The sequence below is a fragment of the Natator depressus genome, chromosome 20 (genome assembly GCF_965152275.1).
Source record: "Natator depressus isolate rNatDep1 chromosome 20, rNatDep2.hap1, whole genome shotgun sequence".
In the NCBI taxonomy this organism is placed as follows: Eukaryota; Metazoa; Chordata; order Testudines; family Cheloniidae; genus Natator; species Natator depressus.
In genome coordinates this window covers 19,681,026-19,703,880 of record NC_134253.1, presented here as the reverse complement: position 1 = coordinate 19,703,880, position 22,855 = coordinate 19,681,026, and the positions used below count along the sequence as shown (strand labels likewise).

Below are 22,855 nucleotides of genomic sequence, written 5' to 3'. Positions count from 1 at the left end.
AGATACAATACATCAGAATCTACTGAGACAATTCACACTTCTGCACAAAGCCACAACAGCACTAAGAATGTATGTATTTGTTAGCAAATAGGATCATTAGGGAGAAGGAAAAGGATAATCTCAGAAAGAGGCTCTCTCTTTCTCCTTCACTTTATTCTATATAGGTTTTTCTACTGATCTCATCAATGAAGTATCTGAGCAGCTTCCTCTAGTACATTAATAATATGACTCACATCTGTCATGGTAATATCTTTTATTGGACTAACTTCTGTTGGTGAAAGGACTGCACAGAGTTCTCCTTCAGGTCCTTGAAAGGTTATTTCTTTCACCAACAGAAGTTGGTCCAAGAGAAGATATTACCTCAGCTAGGGTGACCAGATGTCCTAAGTTTATAGGGACAGTCCAGATATTCGGGGTTTAGGCGCCTATCAATCCCACCCCACCCCCATCACGATTTTTCATACTCACTATCTGGTCACCCTATCCCTCACCCACCTTGTCTCTCTAATAGCCTCGGAATGACATGGGAGTTTGTTCTCCTGTCACAGACTGTCCCCTGAGAAAGCTCTATCTACTGCACAGACAAGCCTCATCCTTATAGTAGAACACTTCATGGTGCCTGAGAAATAGGCCCTGTCAGCCACAACCCTAATCCCAGGGATTTACCTGATATTTTAGATATACTGGGCCCTGGCCACTGAGCCCCTGGAAGAGAAGGACTGCGACCTGGAACCTGACTTGATGTGGTCACGTTGCAGAAGTATGTACACAGTGTCTGAAGGCAAACAACACTTCAATGGTCACAGAATGAGGGGCCTGTGAAAAAAAATAGTACAATTGTGCAATTAAAGACTGTGTCAAAATGCACGTGCGCAGTACTCAGACTCCCTGAATCCTAACATTTCTGAACTTTCCATTGCTCAGTTTTGCAAACTTACTAATTGTTATTTTAATGCAGATTTTTATATATTTGTTGGGCGTCTAAAGATATAAAAATACAGACATCGATTCATATCATTGTCGTGCAAACATCCCCATTTCATTGTTTGTTTTTAAAGAAAAAAGTACAGGACTAGGTTCTGGCAATTTCTGAATTGAGCTGTAAAGAAAGATATTTTTAAGGGTTTTGAACTGTCGAAACAGAGGCCCAGAGATTGTCTCACACAGGGAGGAGTGGGTGATGCAGTGCACACTTTCCCAAGCCAGCAGAGTTGCTGGACCCCAAGAGATTCCCCCTCTATTCCTGAATCAACCTTTGCCAGAAGCAAGCAGACAGAAGGACAAAAGTAGCTCTCCATTTTAATAAAGGCTCTTGTAACTTCCTGGGTAAACTGGTCCCTTTCACTCTTTAGCTGACTATTACTCAGGCTCTTTTCTTACTGGCGATCTTGAATTTTGATTTTTCTACGTCATGGCCAGTCTTTATCGTCTCTCTTGTAAACTTGAATATGCCAATCCCTGAGAGGACATACTTTCTTGTTTTTTCCTGATTCGGCAATCATAGCTCTGGGGATTGAGCTCCCATTTAAGGTACTTTTAATGATGACCCCCAGTCCTTTATTTCATCTATCAGGATGTTCAAAGAGAGCAGCTACCCTTCACTGAATGCCACTGCTCTGACTTTGGATTCCCTTGTAGAATGTGTGGGGCTGGGGTAGTTGTCTCAGCTGGATTCTTAATCCAGAGGAAAGACGCTCTCCCCTGTTCAATCAAGATCAGGAATGGCACATAGATTTGGGAGAAAAAGTACATTTTACTTTTACTCTATTTTCTTATTTCTCAAAAGGAACAGTACAACAAAGATAAAAACATTGTGAATAATCAATATAGGTATTGATGTATCTTGTCTGAAATGGGACAGCTGCTCTTCTACTCTCGGGATGGATGCCATATCAATAGATAAGATAAAAAGACAGGCCTAACTGAGAGACTGAACCCATATGAGGGCCAAATTCTGCTCCTCGGTTACATGAGTACGTCGCTCCCCGACTAGGGCCCAAATCTGTGTAAAGAAGAGTAAATCTGGTCCCGAGGGAGTATCGAACAACTTCCAAACTGTATAAGAAGGGTGGTTGAGTCTAAACTATAAAGACAGTTCCAAATATGGACCGCAGTTCAGGAAAGCAGCCTTATTCATCCGAGCATGTGAATGATGTAAGAAAATTCTGAAAATGTGGATCTTAGATCATGGTCATAATTTAAAAAAATTAATTGACACAGCGGACACCATTCACATTTGAAACATAAAGTAAGGACACCTGGGCCTAGTGCGAGGGGGCTTCATCGACACTCGTGGTCTTCCATCCCCTCGAGTTACCTAGTGGCCATGCCCCAGTGTCCCCAACAACTCCCTCCCTTGAGAACACTCAACAGCCTTGGCTCTGAGTTTTCTCACTTGGGCTACTTATTTCTTTACAATAGGACTTTGCATAAGCACTTTGTGATAGCCCTGAAGAGAATGACTTATTAACTTTTGCAAAAGGGCCCTAACACATGATACTGCACAGCATAATACCAGTAATACAAGCAATACAGGAAAGAAAAGTTTCAATAACAGGCTAAATATACCACCATGCCAAGACAACAAACCCCAGCCTGAAAACAAGGTTTGCAACCAATCGCTCTCTGGAACAGTATAGGCAACCTGTGCTCCGGCTCAGGCATGGGCCTCAACCTGTACCATCTTTTCATAGATCTCATAACTGCTATCACTGACATATACACAACATCGGGGCCCGACGAGGGCACAAACCCCTCCTTGGGATGCCAAGAGATTAGTCCAAAGCCAGCCTTTTTTGGAGGGAAAATGTCCTGAGCTGCTGTACCTCTTTATTTAATGTTTTTACTGCTGATCCTAAATCACTAACCAAGTCCTCTAACTCAAAGGCCACTTTCTCAAGTACCACTTGCAGCCTTGCAGTATAGCGGCCTATGCATGCCATGGCTGGCCCAGTAAACAGTGACGCTATTCCCAGTACAGAGCATCCTACAAGCTTCTCGGTTGTGAGGGAATTCTTCATATTGCCCTCCAATGCCGTAGTCAGTCACCGCAGGGTCTTTTCTCGTGACTCAACAGAGGTTTCTCGGGCATTTCTAATCTTTCCTTTGGGCAGTGTGGCATTTATGGAAAGATGAGGAACTCCACGAGCTATATAACAGCTACCTGTCCAGTTGGCTGGCAGCACCTTGTAAGCCTTTCGGCCACATACAAAATAGTGACCCTGTAGGGCCCAGTAAGGACTGTTTCTTAAGGGGATTCCTGGGATATTTAAAGCTGCTTTGGCTGCTTTTCCAAATGGTTCATATGCCCCTAAAGGGACATCCCATCTTCCTGATTGGGTTCAAGTGGGGGCGTTTATAATTGTGCCGTTCAAATTACACTCGCCATAGGGACCACTACAAACCCACCATTGGCTTGCTACGTTGGAGATATTAACTGGACGGGAAGTTCTATTTCCAAACCTTTCTTTTGTGGTAAGATTATTTGTAAGAGTTTCCCTAAAAGGGGAGGAACCATTACACCCACACTGTTGGCCTCCCCTTTTGGTCTTTACCCAATACCCATCAGCCCACTGTGTAATAACACAGGAGCTTTTTCCCACAGGACGCCCATAGTGATCAGATTGGTTTCGGGTAAAACATAACGCTCCCTCAGTGAGTACTGCAACTGAATACTCCTGGTCCTGATAGGTGGCCTGCTGTAAAGAGGTCTTATTCCAGAACGGCGAGTCCGTTCTTTCCTGCTCTTTGGTGGCGGCTAATTCTGCTAGGGTCAAGGGCAGCATGTCAAGGGGCATTCCCGTTTTGGGGGACCGTGGAGTCGGAGCACATACCCAGCAATCAGTCTGGTTTGTTAAAGTAGCAACATGGTGCGCAAGCGAAACAAAGGAGTTATGCTCCCGATATGCACAGTTTGGAAATAACAATACAGAGAATAACAATGTTACCCAATTAATTATCACCAGAGTCTTCCCAACCCAGGGTCTCCAGTACCTGGGTGGGCCCATTTTAGCGTTAAGATGCCCACTATTTGTGTCTTTTAAACAGTAGCTTTAGCCCGAGATCGTCACTAGATGAGGAGTCAGCAGGTTGGACAGTCCACTGTTCTGCTGACGAGGGGGCGGGTACTGCCTTCAGACGAGAGTGATGGATCCAGTTTTTGTGTCCCTCGATCTTTGCCGCTGTATGGGAGACCAGCAGGATGGTATAGGGTCCTTTCCACTTTTCCTGGAGAGGCTCGTCTTTCCAGGTACGAACAAGCACAGAGTCATCGGGCTGTAAGGAGTGGAAGGGAGAGTCCAAGGGGAGAGGCTGGGAATCCTTGGTATACCTGTGAAGAGACAAGAGAACAGCAGACAGGGAACACATATACTGTAACAAAAAAACATTACCCAGCTCCCATTCCCCTGACAGAACCGGGGTACCATTCATAGGCCATGCCCTTCCAAACATAATTTCAAAGGGACTAAGCCCTAATCTACCCTTAGGAAGAATGCAGATACGAAGTAGGACGAGGGGCAAAGCATCAGGCCATCGCAGTGAGGCTTCTTGGCACACTTTTGAGAGATGCCGTTTAAGGGTCTGATTGGTACGCTCCACTACCCCACTGGCTTGCAGTCTCCAGGGCGTATGGAGTTTCCAGGGGATCTGTAAGGCATGTGAGATGCTTTGAATGATTTTTGACGTGAAATGTGTCCTGTTGTCAGATTCCATCCACAGGGGGAGTCCAAAGCGAGGAATGATCTCCTTAACAAACTTGAGGGCCACTGTTCTGGCAGTGCAATTACGGCATGGGAAGGCTTCTGGCCATCCGCTGAACCAATCCACTATGACAAGGAGATATTTGAACCCTTGGGTCCGGGGAAACTCAGTAAAGTCTATTTGCCACATTTGTCCGGGGCCCGGAGTGGGTTCTAGGGCAGCTGGTGGCACAGGATGTCCCGGTCGGGGGTTATTCTTTTGGCAGACTAAGCAGTCCGCTTGTACCTGGGCAGCCAGGGGTCGGAGTCCGGAAGTGATAAAGTATTTTCCCATTAGCTGGATAAGTGCTTCCCTGCCAGCATGAGCGGTTTGATGTAGTTTCTGCAGCACCGGCTGGATCAGGCCCTTTGGTAAGAGGACCTTCCCTTCTGGGGAATGGAGCCATCCTTCCTTTTCCCGGAGACCGAGTTTGTCAGTTAGCTGTCTCTCCTCCTCCGAGTACTGAGGGGTTGGAAGCTCCCCTACTGATGGGATAAGGGCATGCATATGGGCATTCTCAGTCTGAGGGGATGGCAGGGTGGCAGCATGCTTAGCCTCTCTATCTGCCCGGGCGTTACCTCTGGCCACATCTTGATCTTCCCTTTGATGGGCCTTACAGTGTACCACCGCCACTTCCGAGGGAAGCTGTACAGCTTCTAGGAGCCGGAGGATTTGGGGCCCGTACTTGACTGGGGAGCCTTGGGCTGTCAGCATTCCCCTTTGCTTCCATAGGCCAGCATGAGCATGTAGCACACCAAAAGCATACTTTGAATCAGTAAAAATGTTGACCGGCTTTCCTTTTGACAGTTCAAGTGCACGGGTCAGGGCTATTAGTTTGGCAAGCTAGGCAGAGGTCCCAGCAGGCAAACCTTCAGCTTCCACAGTGTCATGGAGGGTCACAACAGCACAACCCGCCCTCCTTTGCCCATCTATTACAGTACTGCTACCGACAGTGTACCACTCATAATCCCTTGAGGGTAAATCACTTGGTTGCCACTCCTTACCACCATCAAACAAATGGCATGGTGGAGAAGTTTAATGGAACTTTGGTGGCCATGATACGTAAATTCGTAAATGAGCACTCCAATGATTGGGACCTAGTGTTGCAGCAGTTGCTCTTTGCCTACAGAGCTGTACCACATCCCAGTTTCGGGTTTTCCCCATTTGAACTTGTATATGGCCGTGAGGTTAAGGTGACATTACAGTTGGTGAAGCAGCAATGGGAGGGATTTACACCTTCTCCAGGAACTAACATTCTGGACTTTGTAACCAACCTACAAAACACCCTCCGAACCTCTTTAGCCCTTGCTAAAGAAAACTTACAGGATGCTCAAAAAGAGCAAAAAGCCTGGTATGATAAACATGCCAGAGAGCGTTCCTTCAAAGTAGGGGTCTAGGTCATGGTCTTAAAGGCGCTCCAGGCCCATAAAATGGAAGCATCGTGGGAAGGGCCATTCACGGTCCAGGAGCGCCTGGGAGCTGTTAATTATCTCATAGCATTCCCCACCTCCAACAAAAAGCCTAAGGTGTACCATATTAATTCTCTAAAGCCCTTTTATTCCAGAGAATTAAAGGTTTGTCAGTTTACAGCCCAGGGAGGAGACGACGCTGAGTGGCCTGAAGGTGTCTACTACGAAGGGAAAAGTGCTGGTGGCGTGGAAGAGGTGAACCTCTCCATGACCCTTGGGCGTATGCAGCGACAGCAGATCAAGGAGCTGTGCACTAGCTACGTGCCAACATTCTCAGCCACCCCAGGACTGACTGAACGGGCATACCACTCCATTGACACAGGTAATGCTCACCCAATTAGGGTCCAACCTTACCGGGTGTCTCCTCAAGCTAAAACTGCTATAGACCGGGAGATCCAGGATATGTTACAGATGGGTGTAATCCGCCCCTCTGGAAGTGCATGGGCATCTCCAGTGGTTCTAGTTCCCAAACCAGATGGGGAAATACGTTTTTGCATGGACTACCGTAAGCTAAATGCTGTAACTCGCCCAGACAACTATCCAATGCCACGCACAGATGAACTATTAGAGAAACTGGGACGGGCCCAGTTCATCTCTACCTTGGACTTAACCAAGGGGTACTGGCAGGTACCGCTAGATGAATCTGCCAAGGAAAGGTCAGCCTTCACCACACATCTCGGGCTACATGAATTTAATGTACTCCCTTTCGGGCTGTGAAATGCACCCGCCACCTTCCAAAGACTTTTAGATGGTCTCCTAGCGGGATTAGGAGAATATGCAGTCGCCTACCTTGACGATGTGGCCATATTTTCGGATTCCTGGGCAGACCACCTGGAACATCTACAAAAAGTCCTTGAGCGCATAAGGGAGGCAGGACTAACTGTTAAGGCTAAGAAGTGTCAAATAGGTCTAAACAGAGTGACTTACCTTGGACACCAGGTGGGTCAAGGAACTATCAGCCCCCTACAGGCCAAAGTGGATGCTATCCAAAAGTGGCCTGTCCCAAAGTCAAAGAAACAGGTTCAATCCTTCTTAGGCTTGGCTGGTTATTACAGACGATTTGTACCGCAATAGAGCCAAATCGCTGCCCCACTGACAGACCTAACCAAAAAGAAACAGCCAAATGCTGTTCAGTGGACCGAAAAGTGTCAGAAGGCCTTTAACAAGCTTAAAGCGACACTCATGTCTGACCCTGTACTAAGGGCCCCAGACTTTGACAAACCGTTCCTAGTAACCACAGATGCATCCGAGCGTGGTGTGGGAGCAGTTTTAATGTAGAAAGGACCTGATCAAGAATTTCACCCTGTAGTGTTTCTCAGCAAAAAACTGTCTGAGAAGGAAAGCAACTGGTCAGTCACTGAAAAAGAATGTTACGCCATTGTCTATGCTCTGGAAGAGCTACGCCCATATGTTTGGGGACGGCGTTTCCACCTGCAAACCGACCATGCTGCACTGAAGTGGCTTCACACCGTCAAAGAAAATAGCAAAAAACTTCTTCGGTGGAGTTTAGCTCTCCAAGATTTTGATTTTGACATCCAACACATCTCAGGAGCTTCTAAGAAAGTGGCTGATGCACTCTCCCGTGAAAGTTTCCCAGAATCAACTGGTTAAAATCGTCCTTGAGATGTGGAAAATATTGTTAGTCTTTATGTACTTGGTAGTATATTTAGAGATGCATGTGTCTTATTACCTCTGTTTTTCCTAGAGCTCCAGGAAGAAATCCCAGCCAGTGTTTCACCCTAGCTGAGATTTGGGGGGCGTGTCATAAATATAAAGGGAAGGGTAAACCCCTTTAAAATCCCTCCTGGCCAGAGGAAAACTCCTCTCACCTGTAAAGGGTTAAGAAGCTAAAGGTAACCTCGCTGGCACCTGACCAAAATGACCAGTGAGGAGACAAGATACTTTCAAAAGCTGGGAGGAGGGAGAGAAACAAAGGGTCTCTGTCTGTCTATATGCTGCTTTTGTCGGGGATAGACCAGGAATGGAGTCTTAGAACTTTTAGTAAGTAATCTAGCTAGGTATGTGTTAGATTATGATTTCTTTAAATGGCTGAGAAAAGAATTGTGCTGAATAGAATAACTATTTCTGTCTGTGTATCTTTTTTGTAACTTAAGGTTTTGCCTAGAGGGGTTCTCTATGTTTTGAATCTAATTACCCTGTAAGGTATCTACCATCCTGATTTTACAGAGGGGATTTCTTTACTTCTATTTACTTTTATTTCTATTAAAAGTCTTCTTGTAAGAAAACTGAATGCTTTTTCATTGTTCTCAGATCCAAGGGTTTGGGTCTGTGGTCACCTATGCAAATTGGTGAGGCTTTTTAATCCAACATTTCCCTGGAAAGGGGGAGTGCAAGTGTTGGGAGGATTGTTCATTGTTCTTAAGATCCAAGGGTCAGGGTCTGTAGTCACCTAGGCAAATTGGTGAGGCTTTTTACCAAACCTTGTCCAGGAAGTGGGGTGCAAGGTTTTGGGAAGGATTTTGGAGGGAAAGACGTTTCCAAACAGCTCTTCCCCAGTAACCAGTATTTGTTTGGTGGTGGCAGCGGCCAATCCAAGGACAAAGGGTGGAATATTTTGTACCTTGGGGAAGTTTTGACCTACGCTGGTAAAGAGAAGCTTAGGAGGTTTTTCATGCAGGTCCCCACATCTGTACCCTGGTGTTCAGAGTGGGGAAGGAACCTTGACAGAGTCAAACAACACGGCTGGGGTAGTGGTGGCTGAACCCCCTAAAATGGCATGCTGCTCATCATAGAAGTGGCATGTCTGGGGCTCTGACCCGGAGCGGCCGTTCGCCCCTCTGGTTTTCTGGTAGGCTTGCCTCAGCTCCTTAAGTTTCACGCGGCACTGCTTCGGATCCCTGTTATGGCCTCTGTCCTTCATGCCCTGGGAGATTTTGACAAAGGTTTTGGCATTTCGAAAACTGGAACAGAGTTCTGATAGCACGGATTCCTCTCCCCATACAGTGATCAGATCCCATACCTCCCGTTCAGTCCATGCTGGAGCTCTTTTGCGATTCTGGGACTCCATCATGGTCACCTCTGCTGATGAGCTCTGCATGCTCACCTGCAGCTTGCCACGCTGGCCAAACAGGAAACGAGATTCAAAAGTTCGCAGTTCTTTTCCTGTCTACCTGGCCAATGCATCTGAGTTGAGAGTGCTGTCCAGGGCGGTCACAATGGAGCACTCTGGGATAGCTCCTGGAGGCCAATACCGTCGAATTGTGTCCACAGTAGCCCAAATTCGACCCGGCAAGGCCGATTTAAGCGCTAATCCACTTGTCAGGGGTGGAGTATGGAAATCAATTTTAAGAGCCCTTTAAGTCGAAATAAAGGGCTTCATCCTGTGGACGGGTGCAGGTTTAGATCGATTTTACGCTGCTAAATTCGACCTAAAGTCCTAGTGTAGACCAGGGCTTAGTGACATTGGTGCAAAAACTGAGGCAGAGCAGCCCACAGAGAGGCGGCGGAGCCAAGCCAATCATTTACCTGCTGGCCCAGGTGAGATCTTCCTTTTCCTCTTCCTCCGCTGGGTTCCCCTCTCAGCCCAGTTTTCAGAGGTATTCTGCAGCTCTGTCACTGGCAGTGTCTCTGTCCTGAGCAATCTTGGCGTTGGAGTCAGCCAGCTGGAGATGAGAGCCATTTCTTGAGGAACAGACGATTATTATTTATTTGTATTACAGTAGCATCTAGGAGTCCTGGTCAGGTACCAGAACCCAAGATATCATCCCCTTTCTTAGAACTCTACTCAGAACAGAACTCCCTGAGACACCAACATCACTGTTACAGTCTCTGGGCTGGAGAGATGATTTTGCATCTCTAGGGGCCAGATACCTTTGAAAATCTGGCCCCAAGTGCCTTTTGAAACTGGGATTTATGCTCCTAAATTACTTAGGGTACGTCTACACTGTGATAAAAAATCCACTGCACTGAGCCACAGAACTGGGGTCAATCGACTTGGGCTTCTGGGACTTGTGCTGTGGAGCTAAAAATTGCAGCATAGACATTTGGGCTTGGGCTGGAGCCCCGGCTCTGAAACATGGTGAGGGGCAGGGTCTCAAAGCCTGGGCTCCCACCCGAGCCCAAATGTCTACACTGCAATTTTTAGCCCCTGCAGGCTGCATCCCACAAGCCTGAGTCAGCTGACCTGGGTCAGCCGCAGCCATGCCGCATGGCTTTTGCTGCAGTGTAGACATCCCCTTAGGTGCTTTTGAAAATATTCCCCCTAGTGATTTTAGTTACACAAGTTGTTTCAGCTCCTACTCCTCCCCCGGGTACTCCTGCCAATTTTTGTACTTTTACCATTACATTTTCCTTGTTTTCCCCTCCCTGGTGCTGTGAGAGAGACCAATGCAAACAACAGGGGAACCCGACACACAGCCTATGCAGGGCTGCAAACCAGTGAAACTGACAAGATGCCAAGTGCCATCAATGGCACAAAGACCCTGAAAAGAGAGAAAGATGTTGGTGCCCTTTGACAAGTGACTTTTCAGGCCCTTGCAGATTGGCTTCCTGTTTGGAGCAGAAATCGGTGACATGGAGTCAGGTGTTTTCTTAGTGCCGTTTGTTTATTTGCAAGATGTTCACCATTCTGTTTCCCTGAACAGCAATGTTCACAGACTGCACACGCGAGAACCCCTCTTGCCGGGCCCAGGGTAAGGACATGCCCAGCTCCGAAAAGATCCTCCCACTTAAAGATTGTCTGTGCCCCTTGGGTCACTGGGTGGGTGGCTATTATTTGTCAGCTGCACCAGGAATCCTGGTTGGATGAAGGCTCCCAGCTGCTAGAGGAGAAGTGACAGGGTCACAGATCTCTGTGTTCTGAAGAGAGGAAGAGTGGCTGGGTACATGTGTTTCCTTTTCCAGGAAAGATGCTCAGAGCCTCAGCTGGTATAAAAGCCGCTGGAGCCATTGGGGTAGGAAGAGGCTCAGATGCAGCATTTACCAAAAGTGCGAAGAGTCCAACCAAGGGACGCTCAAGGAACAGGAGACAGAAATGGCTTTTGGGAGAGCAGGCTGCATTAGTGGGAGAGTGCGCAATCATTTCCTGCTAATCAGCTCACTCCTTGATAACACGTCCTGATCCTGCAGACTTCACACCCCAGTGAAGCCAAGAGGAGGGCGGTGTCAGCGAGGTTTGCAGGATTGGGCCCTACTTATGGAGTGGCATAGTGCTCAGCAGCGAAGTCAGACTCGAAGGCAGGTCTGTACTTTGGGAGGGTGGCGTTTCATACGTCACAGCAGGAGGTGCTGGGCAGAGCCAGGCTGAGAATTCCAGGCTTGTCTCAGCAGCATTTCATCAGATGTTTATGTTTGGTGCTTGCATACTATGGCAATGAGGGGTTTAAAAGCGGGGGAGTGAGAGAGAGAGTGTGTGGGGACGGAGGGGTGCTGTATGATGATAGATAGATAGATAGATGTGGATGAACTGGTGTGTATGGAGATTGTGAGATAGATAGGGATGGATGTGTGTGTATGGGGATGGATAGATGGATGGGGGGGTATATGGAGATGGATGGAGGGGGGTGTATGGGGATGGTTGGATGGAGGGGGGTTTATGGTGATGGGTGGATGGGGGGTATATGGAGATGAATGGAGGGGGGTGTATGGGGATGGATGGATGGATGGACGGATGGAGGAGTATGGGGATGGCTGGCTGGGGTTGTATAGGGATGGCTAGCATTTATGGGATTGAATGGATAAATGGATAAATAGATCCATTTTGCATCCATATTGCACTCAGGACTAGTGTCCACAATGCACGAGTTGCTGGGCGCTGGAGCCCGTCGTACACAATTGCAGGTTATACCATCAGGAGCCTTGGCCCTGATCCCTGTCCCAGGCCCAGGGGTGGACGTGTTACGAGAGGCATTTCGGAGCCAGAGTTCTGCTGATCAGGCGGACTGTCCCTGCATTGTGCAATAGGAACATGCCTCGTGCAATTCTGTGCTTACAGCAGATTTGTGCTTCTTTTCTTCCTCTTTTTTTACTTTCATTCCTGGGAAGTGAAGGGGGATATGTGCATGTGTGTGTGGGAGGGGGCGCTGATTTGAGATGTAGGCGTTGGAGACACAGCTGCTTCCTTCCCCTCCCCACTGACAGCAGCACAGTGGGCTGAGGCAGTGGAGGAAGGGGGGTTTGGCTGGTGAGTACATGGTACTGTGCATGGAGCAACGCTCTGAACCAAGGGCTTGTCCCTGCCTGGAGGAGGCTACAGTGGATGGGACAGAGCAGCACAGAGCGGGGGGCAGCCTTTCTGCCTGGCAGGCTTCATGGCGCATGAGTCTGCAGCAAGATGGGGAGGAATCTTAGAGGACAGTGTATGGGAGAGCATAGGGCACTGGGGGGGAGGCCAGGGCTGGCAATAGGGAGGTGGTACAAGCAACCATCAGGAGGGGAGCACGGACTGAACAGGGGGTGAGGGGGAGATGTAGGCAGGGGTTGCAGCCGCGGAGCTGTATCCTGATGGTGGAAGGCAGTCAAAGCAGAGAGAAGAAAGGGTGGGAGGTGAAACCCCAGGGAATCATCCCAGCATCTCACATGGATCTCATGGCCTGGCTCCCCCAAAGGATCCTTGGGAAAACAGAGGGGACTCCCAGGAAATGGGGTTCTCTTACTTCTGGGGCTTAGGCTCAATGGAAATCCAGGTGGGCAAATGATAGATAGATAGGGTGGATATAAGGAGCAATGGTCGCAAGTTGCAGTGGCAGAGGTCTAGGTTGGATATTAGGAAAAACTCTTTCACTAGGAGGGTGGTGAAGCACTGGAATGGGTTACCTAGGGAGGTGGTGGAATCTCCATCCTTAGAAGTTTTTAAGGCCCGGCTTGACAAAGCCCTGGCTGGGATGATTTAGTTGGGGATTGGTCCTGCTTTGAGCAGGGGGTTGGACTAGATGACCTCCTGATGTCTCTTTCAACCCTAATATTCTATGATTCTATAGGGATAGATAGATAGAGGGTGTGAATTCCCCGGCATGCTCTGTGCTGCACAGAGATTCCTGACCCCAGTGGCACGTCCATCACTATTTATGAATTACAATAACAGTGAATTCTGAATTCCCCTAGTGCCTTCCCCGCGAGGCTTCGAGCACACCTGCCCCCGCAGCACTGGTTCGCCAGAGGGCAGGGACCGATGCTCTAACCCCCGCTGTCTCTGCTCCTGCCTTCCAGGGAATTCCTTGCTGCAGTGCGGTAGGGGCCTGAATGGGGAGGAAAGGTCAGTATTAACCCTTTACGCTGTGCACGCCGTGTCGTTTGTGTTATGGGTCATCCTCCTCGCCATGGTGATTGGAAAGTGTAAGTATCCCGGAGTGCATTTAGGACTATCACACAGGAATGGACCCGTGGAAAAGACCGGGGTGAAATCCTGACTCCATTAAGTCAATGGCCAAACTCTCATTGGCTTCAGCAAGGCCAGGATTTCAGGCCAAGAGTCCCTCCCAGCCAGGTCCCCTTATGTCTGGCAATGGCCAGTGTCAAGACACTGCAGGAGAAGGGATATAGGCCCCCGCAATGTGTTTCATTGTGCCATAGTGCTGCTAATTGTAAGACAAGGCTCATTAAGTCAGGCCACCTGCCCTCCAATTCACAGCAGTGGGGCACCTTCCCAGAGCCCACACTGTGAGCAGGAACACGCTGGTGTTTGACTCTTGAATGTATTCACAGGTACAAGTGAGTACAATGTGTGCTGGGATGCCCTCTAGCAGCTGCTCCACACAGGATAACAGCCTAACTACTCCTGCCAGCTAACAGAGTAGCTCCTGTAGCTCAAAAGGTCTTTGCTGTGGCAGGGATTCACGTCCTGCTGAGGAGCCTTGGTGGGTGTCATTACACACAGCAGCCTCAGCGTTGTGAACTCTAGGTGGTGTTTGAATTGAAGCCCCGGCTCCAGGAGTCTTGTGATTAGGTGAGAATCTGAGCTTTCATTTAAAGATACTGAGACGGATTCTAGTTGCACAGAAAAACTTGGGAAAGCGATGTAATGGCTCAGAAACCAGGAGGCAAAGAAAAGAAAAGTAAAGTCTATTATTTTTCACAAATCTCATGATTTTTAAGCCAATCTTGTGATTGGTTTTTAACCTCTGGAGTTGGCCAGACTGCGCCAGGGCAGAAGTCATTCAGAGGGGACTCTGGGTGAAATCCTTGAAGCCAGTGAGGCACCTAAGTCTCCTACTGCAATCCACAAAACTCCCACTGAGCACTGTAGGCGCCTAAACTCACTCGACACCTCTAGACATGCGCACTCCTGCCTCCCTCGAGGCATCTGGATGCTTGTCTCCCACCTAAGCCCCTATACAAATCCTTTCTGCTCCTCTGCCAGGGAGGAGGGATTTGAACCTGGGTCGCCCACATCCCAAGTGAGTGTTCTGACCATTGGGCTATAAATTATAAGGTGGGCAGCAGCACCTCCTCCCCTGCATTTTGTGTAGAATGAGGCAGGCACCTAACTCATTCCCAAAAGACACTACCTAGGTGCCTAAGCCAGGAGAGGAGTTCCTGTCTGTGGATGACTAGAGGAGCTAGATACTTCCCATTCCTGCAGCCTGGATTAGCATGCCTAGCTCTGAGAAAAGGGTGGGGATGGCTCATCAGTATCTCCCATTGGCTACTTACACAGCTCCCCGCCTAGCGTGCTGGGTTTTGGGGATTGCACTCAGATGCATTGCTCTCCCCAGTCATTGTATCGGAGCCTGGGCATGTAACTCGGCTTTGTGGGTGTTCCTGGGATTTTCTAGGCACTGTGGTGCTCAGCATTGCAATGCCGAAATCCCTTTGGGGATATCACCCTCAGAGATTATCTCCACAGGGGGAAGTTGGAAAGTAGAAATGCAGCATGTCGCTCTACGCTGTGAACCCAAATCGAAAACTCAGCCCCCTCCCCCCCCCCCAAACCATATAAACAACAGCTGGCATCTGTCCTTCTGTCTAGACTCGGAGATGTCCAAGGAGCTGGAGCAGTTGCGGACTGGTCAATCCGTGCTGAGAGGCAACGGTAACAATTCAGTTTACTTATGAGTGTCCGTGTATTTGTATTACTGATGTTGCCCCTTTGGCAGAAGCCAAAAATCAGAGGTGCTGTCAGGTTTGTTCCTGTTAGGGGGAGCAATCGCTGCTCCCAAGCAGGTCTGTTCTCGCTGTGATCTTGTTTAGTTAGAACATCTTGTTCCCTTGAACACAGCAGGAACAAACAGCTGCAGGCTGTTCCCTGCCTCGGAAATCCCCCTTCTGCCCCTTAAGCTCTGTGCCCAAGAAACTCCATCTCTGCTTCCTGACAGGGTCCCGCTCACAGCTCCTTCAGCCTCCCTCACACACAGGCTGCTCCGAACACCTGGGGCTACAACCAGGGTGCCCCTCGGCCCACACGGCTCTTTCCTGCCATGCAGCCTGGTGCCTTGGGTGGTCACTTTCATTATCTGCAGCTGTTTCACTACATAAATGAGGTTGATAGCTCCTCCTGTTGTGTCTAAAAGTGGATACTTGGCACTCATTGGCTATAACAAGGACTGTGATTGTCTATGGATCCCAGACTCGCCTGTTAGGTGTATTATGGCAGCACCCAGGAGCCCCAGTTATGAACCAGGACTCCATTGTGTGAGGTGCTGTACAAACACAGTACACAAATCCAGTTCCTGCCCCAAAGAGCTTCCAACCTAAGTGTAAGACATGGGGTGATAGGTGGAGACAGACAGACAGGCAGAGGGACACAGGGAAACAAGAAATTCCAAACCTCTCTTCTTTTCTGTTCTGCTCCTATTAACTAACTAATGGTTTGATCTGAAACCCACCGAACCAATAGAAAGGCTCCCATTGTCTTCAGTGGTGTTTGGCTCAGGGTCTATCTAACTAGCTAGGTTCCTGTCTGCATTAGGGAAGTTTGCACCATCGTTGCTCATAGATGTTACAGCCAGAAGGGACTGTTATGGGCCTCTAGTCTGACCTCCTGCATAGCAGAGGCCACAGAATCCCACCCAGCGATTCCTATATCCAGCCCATATCTGGCAGTCAAGCTGGAGTGGAACTTTTAGGAAGAGACAGACAATCTTTTAATAATTCCAGGTGATGGAGAACCTGCCCCTTGTCTACAGACCGTGTCCTGATAGGTAAATGCTGATGCAAACCACTAATGTAGACACACACTGGGATAATGCAAAGTAGGACTCACATCAGTGGGTCTAATCCTGGTAACCTGTGCAAGCCTTGTGCCATGTGTCTGCACTAGGGATTTGCACCAGTCCACGGTGACACTAGTACAAATTTCCCTAGTCTGGATGGGCCCTAACTAAACTCACTAACAAGCTGTCCCCAGGCAGGGCTGGTAGCTGGAGGTGGGGTCTGAGGGAATGAGCACAAGTCAGGGAGCCCCGAGTTCTAATCTTGCTTCACTACCTGGCCTGGGGCAAGTCGCTCTCCATCTCGGAGCCTGAGTCATGGACCGTCATGGCCAGGGGATGAAAGAAAATCCACCCGCGCCGCCTCTTCCCAGGAAGGAAACCAGCCCCAGGAGACCCCAGTACCTGACAGACCCGCTCTGCTAGGGAACACGGCCCTGCCCCACGAGATGAAGAGAGGGGTAGTTCCCAGCTCACCGGCCTCTGTCTCTTCCAGGCTCCAAGACAGCGAAGCAACTGGAGACACTTCATTTCAACCAGTCCGCCATGCACAGCACTGGTACGTACTGAAGCCCTCACAGACCCACAGCCCAGCATCACCTCTACGAACCTCCTGCACCCCAGTCAAGTCACTCCTCCTCCTTCCAAGCTCCCCCCAACATCCCCCATTCCCTGGCCACCTCCTTGTTCCCGCTGAGCCCTGGGTCCCCTCTCAGGAACGTGATCAGCCCTGTTTATCTCTCAGAGGTGGAGCTGGCCACGGAGCTGAAGAGGCTGCAGTCGGACCAGGCCACGCTGAGAGTGGAAGGTGAGTGCCCATGGCGGGGTGGGGGGCAAGGAGCAGGGCTCAGGCAGAGGAGGGGGTGGAGAACAGCAGAAAGAAGAGAGCGGGGTGGAGAATCCCAGCGCCAGGTTCCCATGGCGATTTGGGATCCATTCCACCCTACCCCGCCAGGCCAGCCCGCGCAAGCAGCATTTGGGATCAAGTCACCGAGGCCGGAAACCAGGGCCCTGCCCTACTCTGGGTGACCCACCGGAGGGGCGGGGACACAGCCAGTGCCCACAGAGCCTCTGCACTCAGGGCTCCTCTTGTACCAGGCTCAGGGTGTGTGACTAGCTGGGGTGAACTGGGGAAGCCAGTTCACTCTTCAGTTCCAGGGATTCTCACCCCAGGTGCATTCCCGGTCACTGCAGGAGTCTCTGGCCTTCAGGGACTCCCATGGGCTGGGCTGCTACAGAGGGGGGATCTGGCCGTTTCTTTCTCCCTAGGTTCACTTGGGACCGCTAGGAGAGGGGATATGTGTTTTGGAAGCAGGGGAGGGCCGGGGGGAGGGAAATAGGGATGGTGACTCATTAGTGGCTGAGGGGAGGCAGATAGATTAAAGGGCTGGGCAGAAGATGGCCCAGGTGTAATAAACTGGGGAGCCAGAGGTAGGGAATTGTGGGGCAGGGCAGTGTGCCTGGGTGTGAGGCGAGGGCAGGGCTCCTGCTGAGGTTTGGGGGTGGGGACCTGGTTTTAGATGAATGATTTTGACCCTTGTGAAAGGTTCAGGTTCAGCTGGTGATTCCGGCCAGGTCTCCAGTCCCTAATGACTGTATCAGACTGACCGTGTAACAAGCTCTGTGACTCCTGCTGCTGGGATACGGGCCCCACTTCAGTGTCACAGCCAGGCCCCAAGTCCTAGTGTTTACGATCTGCACACAGGTGTGCCAGGCCTAGCTGCACACACCCGCTGCTCTAGCTGGCTTCTGGCAGCTTCTGAAGTACAGAATATGGTGAGCGCCACTGGAGGCTCACAGACTGTTTATAGGGATACAACCCTATTCCTACATGTGACATGTGTTGTGTTTGCAGTGTCGGAGGGTCTGGCCAAAGCGAAAAGTGACAGAGATGACATCAGGGCTGAAGCCTACAAGATTCTGGATGCTGTCCAGAAAAGGAACGGTGAGACACACGCCAGCCTCGACTTGCTGAGACTGTCAGCTCTTCACGGCAGGGACTGTCTTTCTGTTTTGTGTTTGTACCATGCCTAACAGAATGGGGCCTGATCTATGACTGCGGCATCTAAGCACTGCCATAATTCATGTAATAAATAATGTACAGCACCCAGCAAATGGGGGCCTGGGCCATGGCACCTCGTGCAGTTAGGATTCCTGCTCCTTTTCCCCACAAGCAGTGATAATGTTCAGGGGGCTAGCTGGGATTTCCCCTAGTTTGTCAAGGAGTCAGTTTTGTCTAATAGTTAGAGCAGGGGACTGGAATGCAGGACACCTGGCTTCTATTCCCATCTCTGGGAGGTATATGAAGTCTAGTGGTTAGAGCAGAGGGCTGGCCACTGGGACTCCTGGCTTCTATTCCCAGCTCCTTGAAGTCAATGTTGTCCAGTGCAGTGGCTTTCAACCTGTGGTACACGGATCCCTGGGGGTCTGCAGACTATGTCTAAGATTTCCAAAGGGGTCTGCACCACCATTAGAAATGGTTTAAAGGGCCGTAAACGAAAAAAGGTTGAAAACCACTGGGCTAGTGGTTAGGGCAGGTGAGGCCGGAAATCAGGTCTCCTGAGTTCTCTTCCCAGCTTGGGAATGGTCTTGAGCAAGTTACTGCACCTCTCTCTGTCTCAGTTTCCCCCCCTCTGCAAATTAAGGGTGACGCTTCCCCACCTTGGCTAAGCGCGTTGAGGTCATTGGCTAAAGGGCACTAGGCAGACGCTATTATTGTCCGTTGCAGTCCAGCGCTGAGAGTGACCTCTGCTTGTCTCGCATTGCAGACTCTGCCTGCAGCATTTGTCCAGCTGGCTGGCTGCTGAATTCAGGGACCTGCTACTACTTCTCCACAGTGTGTAAACACTGGTCCTATGCCAAGCAGGCCTGCAAAGACCAAGGTGCCGAGCTGATTATTCTTGATAACCCACAAAAGCAGGTAAGTCAGGCTCACTGAGTCCAGCCACACAGCCCGGACAGGGGGTGGAGATGGTCTCCCAGCAACTGGGAGGCTCTTGGCATGAGAGAGATGCCTGGGGACAGGATAGTAGCTGATGTTTCTCTGCTCAGTGCCTAGGAAATACATTATGCACCAGTGTAAAGATGTGCACAAGAAGGGCAACAAAAATGATCAGGGGGCTGGAACAGCTTCCAGATGAGGAGAGATTAAAAAGAGTGGGACTGTTCAGCTTGGAAAAGGGACGGCTAAGGGGGGGATGTGACAGAGGCTATAAAACCAGGACGGGTGCGGAGACAGTGAATAAAGAAGTGTTATTGACCCTTCACAGAACACAAGAACTAGGCGTCACCTGATGAAATTAATAGGCAGCAGGTTTAAACCAAACCTAAGGAGGTATTTCTTCACACAGCACAAAGTCAGTCTGAGGAACTCACTGCCAGGGGATGTTGTGGAGGCCAAAAGTATAACTAGGGTCAAAAAAGAATGAGATGAGATCCTGGAGGACAGGTCCAACAATGGCTATTAGCCAAGATGGTCAGGGACGTAACCCCATGCTCTGGGTGTCCCTAAGCCTCCGACTGCCAGAAGCTGGGAGTGGATAACAAGGGATGGATTACTCAATAATTGCCCTGTTCTGTTCATGCCCTCTGAAGCACCTGGCCCTGGCCACTGTCGCAAGACAGGACACTGGGCTAGATGGGCCATTGGCCTGACCCAGTATGGCCGCTCTGAGGTAGCCATTTGCAGTGCACAAGAAATTGTCTTGGCCCTACAAAACCCAGGGACCAGGCTACATATACTTGAGCACCATCTATTGGCACAGGACCGAGTAGCAAACCGCTTCCCAGAACACAGACTTCGGGCACTCCCCCAGCTCCCAAGAGTTACTGCACAATTCATCCCAAGCGCCAGTCAGGCTGCTGGGGACCCTCAGGCAAGTCAGCCTGACAGCTCCAGGGAAGCTCCCTGGGAAGCAAACCTTTGCGGGAGTCGAGAGAGACCCCTGATTGTAAGGAGTGATGGGGAAAGGACACACAGCGTCTGGTGGAGGACTGGGATCCATGAGATCATGGTCACTTGGGAGCTCCCTGATGTTTCCTGCCTAGCCTCCATGTCCACAGGGTGCTTCCACATCCATCCAGAGCCGCAGCTCCCTCAGCAGGTCCTTTGGGAGGGGAGCCAGCCTGGTCTAGTGGTGCAGGACAAGCCTGGGAGCCAGGACAGCTGGGTCCTACTCGCTGCTCTGCCACTGACCTTCTGTGTGACCTGGCACAAATCACCATGCCTTAGTTTCCCCTCTCACCCTTGGTTTTGTCTGTTGGATTGTAAGCTCTTTGGGGCAGGGAGCGTCTTTCACTAGGTGTCTGTGAAGCACCTGGCACAATGGGGCCTCGATCTCAGTCGCTGCCTAACCCAATGGGCCACATCTCGGCACAAGGAGAACAACAGAGAGCCAGAGAGGAGTACGGGCTGTGTGAGGTGGGATTGGGGTGGTGCCTTAGATTTGGGCCATATTTTATTGCAATCAATTATTTTCTTTTTTCAGGAGTTTTTGACAAAGAACGCTAACGGCAAGCAGTACTGGCAAGCAGGACTAACTGCCCCTGCTGCCCGAGCCCTGGGGTAGGGGTGGGGGGGCTCTGGCGGGGATTTAAAGAGCCCCGGAGCTCCAGTCACCGCTACTGCCCCGGCCCTTTAAATCCCCGCCGGAGCCCTGCTGCCGAAGCCCTGGGGTAGCGGCGGTGGGGCTCCGGCGGGCATTTAAAGGGCCGGGGCGGTAGCGGCGGCTGGAGCCCCTTAAATCCCCAATGGAGCCTGGCCACCGCTACCCCAGGGCTCGGGCAGCAGGGCTCAGGTGGGGATTTAAAGGGCTCGGGGCTCTGGCAGCTGCTACCACAGCGAAGCCCCAGGCCCTTTAAAGCTCTGCCAGAGCCCAGAGTCCCGGGGTAGCAGTGACAGCCGGGAGCCTCCAGGGCTCCTCAGTGATTTAAAAGGCCCAGGGCTCAGCTGCGGTAGCGGCAGCTGGAGCCCTGGGCCCTTTAAATCGCCCCCGAGCCTCCCAGCCGCCTCTGCAGCTGGTAGCTCGGGTGTGATTTAAAGGGCCCCGGGCTCCCAGCCGCCACTACCGCAGCTGGAGCCCTGGCCTGGGGAGTTAAGGCCCTGCCTCTTCCAGAGGAGGCCACACCCCCTGCTCAGGACTCCGGCGTACCGGTAAGTCCTCTAACTTACTTTCACCCCTGGGGGCGCCCCAGCGATGTGGGGAGCTCAGGGACTAGTGGGTAGGGTTGCCAGGTGTCCAGTTTTTGACTAGAACGTCCGGTCAAAAAGGGAAACTAGCAGGGTCCAGTCAGCACAGCTGACCGGACACTAAAAGTCCAGTTACGTGCAGTAACCCGCCTCTGCCACCGGGGAGCGGGAAGAGCAGCAGCTGTTGCTGGAGAAGCGGCTCCGCTCAGCAGCTGCTGCTCTTCCCGCCCCTCCAGGCCTGACAGACAGAACTGATTGGCTCCTGGATTGGTCTCCAAAGTAGATACCAGTGCCGTCCGGGGGGGGGGGGTAACCTGTCTGCCTCCCGCCCCGATTTCCCCAGCCCCTCACTCCAGGGGCCGACCTCCCTCACTCTGCTGTGCTCTGATTTCCCCTCCCCAGCCCCTCGCTCCAGGGACCCCCCCCACCCCACCCCACTGTGCCCCCCAAAAGTTATGGTTTGCTGAATAGGATTATCCTATCTTTTTATATCTAACGTTATGAATATTGATTGTATACCTGCATTTCAAATGTGTTTGCTCCTGTGGTCACACCCACAAGACATCTTACTTCTAGTCTGGCCAGCACATTGTGAAGGGATTATACAAGTTGAATGGCCCATCAAAGAACACTTAACTCACACTGGACCATAGAAAAGGCTTATCCCTACCTGATGGACTTTCCAGCTAGAATATGGGTCATGGCCTCTGATATGACTCATCGAAGCATGCATGGGCATGTGACTAGATCATGGGATACTAAACTCCATCTTGTGTGCCTGTACTTTTCCACAAACTGTGCTGAGGGCTTTGCTTAGAACAATGGGTTTCCCTCCACACAGCAGAAGCTATAACAGGCCCAAGAAACATCTCCATTTTGCCTCGTCCCTGCTGTAATGTCTGGGCTATGGAAGCATTCTAACCAAAGGACTGAGGACCTTCCAAGTCATTTGGAAGCAACCAGAGATTTAACAAGCCAGCAGTTTAGTGCATCCCTGCTTCAAGCCTGAACCAAGAACTTCACAATTATTATATGTATTTGATTCCTTTAACCAATTTTAACTCTCACCTCTTTCTGTAAATAAACCTTTAGATATGAGATACTAAAGGACTGACAACAGCGTGATTATTGGGTAAGATCTGAGTTATATATTGACCTGGGTATGTGGCCGCTCCTTTGGGATCAGAAGAACCCTTTGTTTGATGAAATTGGTTTTAAATAATCACTCATCATTAAGTCTAGTGTCTGGATGTTGAATCCAGGACTGGAATATCTAAGGAGGCTAAATTTCTGACTTCTTGTTAGCCAGTGTGGTGAGACAGAAGTTTACTTTTGTTGCTGATTTGGTATAT

General features: G+C 50.2%; 1 pseudogene; it reads left to right on the top strand.

Moving 5' to 3' along the window:
- Nucleotides 1-20,883, top strand: part of LOC141975319 (uncharacterized) — a 187,527-nt pseudogene extending 166,644 nt beyond the window's left edge.
- The last annotated feature ends 1,972 nt before the right edge of the window (nucleotides 20,884-22,855 follow it).